Here is a 1,579-nt window from a genome sequence, read left to right as displayed (position 1 = left end):
TCACTTTCAGTCTGTATGTGTCCCTAGGTCTGAAGTGGGTCTCTTGTAGACAGCGTATATATGGGTCTTGTTTTTGTATCCATTCAGCCAGTCTGTGTCTTTTGGTTGGATCATTTAATCCATTTCCATTTAAGGTAATTATCAATATGTATGTTCCTATTACCATTCTCTTAATTGTTTTGGGTTTCTTATTATACGTCTTTTCCTTCTCTTGTGTTTCCTGCCTAGAGAATTCCTTTAGCGTTTGTTTTAAAGCTGGTTTGGTGGTGCTGAATTCTCTTAGGTTTTGCTTGTCTGTAAAGGTTTTAATTTCTCTGTTGCATCTGAATGAGATCCTTGCTGGGTAGAGTAATAGTGTTTGTAGGTTTTTCCTTTTCATCACTTTAAATATGTCCTGTCACTCCCTTCTGGCTTGAAGAGTTTCTGCTGAAAGATCAGCTGTTAACCTTATGGGGATTCCCTTGTATGTTATTTGTTGCTTTTCCCTTGCTGCTTTTAATATTTTTTCTTTGTATTTAATTTTTGATAGTTTGATTTAATATGTGTCTCAGCGTGTTTCTCTTTGGGTTTATCTTGTATGGGACTCCCTGCACTTCCTAGACGTGGGTGGCTATTTCCTTTCCCATGTTAGGGAAGTTTTTGCCTGTAATCTCTTCAAATATTTTCTCAGACCCTTTTTCTCTTCTTTTTCTGGGACCCATATAATTCGAATGTTGCTGCATTTAATGCTATCTCAGAGGTCTCTGAGACTGTCCTCAATTCTTTTCATTCTTTTTTCTTTATTCTGCTCCCTGGCAGTTATTTTCACCATTTTATCTTCCAGCTCACTTACCCATTCTTCTGCCTCAGTTATTCTGCTATTGATTCCTTCTAGAGTATTTTTAATTTCAGTATTGTGTTGTTTATCACTGTTTGTTTGCTCTGTATTTCTTCTAGATCCTTGTTAAATGTTTCTTGTATTTTCTCCATTCTGTTTCTGAGATTTTGGATCATCTTTACTATCATTATTCTGAATTAGTTTTCAGGTAGTTTGCCTCTTTCATCTTCATTAATTTGGTCTGGTAGGTTTTTACCTTGCTCCTTCTTCTGTAACAAATTTTTTTGTCATTTCATTTTTTTTTTAATGGGTGGGGCTGTATTCCTCTCTTACTGGTTGTTTGGCCTGAGGCGTCCAGCACTGGAGTTTGCAGGCAGTTGGATAGGGCCAGGTCTTGGTGCTGAGATTAGGACCTCCGGGAGGCCTCACTCCAACTAATATTCCCTGGGGTCTGAGGTTCTCTGTTAGTCCAGTGGTTTGGACTTGGAGCTCCCACTACTGGAGCTCTGGCCTGACCTCTGGCTTGGGAACCAACATCCCGCAAGCTGCATGGCACAGCAAAAAAATAAAATAAAATAAAAATTTAAAAAGAAAAAAGAAAAAAGAAATTTAAAAAGGAGCAGTACAATATCAAAGAATAAAAAACAAAATAAAATTGGAAAGACTAAAAAAATTAGGAAAAATAAAAATATAATTGAAATAACTGCAACAAGGTAAAATAAAACCACAGCAGAAAAAAGAAAAAGAAAGGGGGGGGCGGTG

The 1,579-nt window shown here is 37.0% G+C and overlaps 1 protein-coding gene across 5 annotated transcripts in view; it reads right to left on the bottom strand.

Moving 5' to 3' along the window:
- Positions 1 to 1,579, bottom strand: part of LOC114486744 (tigger transposable element-derived protein 1-like) — a 570,985-nt gene that overhangs the window by 19,598 nt on the left and 549,808 nt on the right. The window lies entirely within an intron of this gene.

The sequence above is a fragment of the Physeter macrocephalus genome, chromosome 8 (assembly GCF_002837175.3).
Source record: "Physeter macrocephalus isolate SW-GA chromosome 8, ASM283717v5, whole genome shotgun sequence".
Taxonomy (NCBI): Eukaryota; Metazoa; Chordata; class Mammalia; order Artiodactyla; family Physeteridae; genus Physeter; species Physeter macrocephalus.
This window is presented reverse-complemented; position numbering and strand designations above follow the sequence as displayed.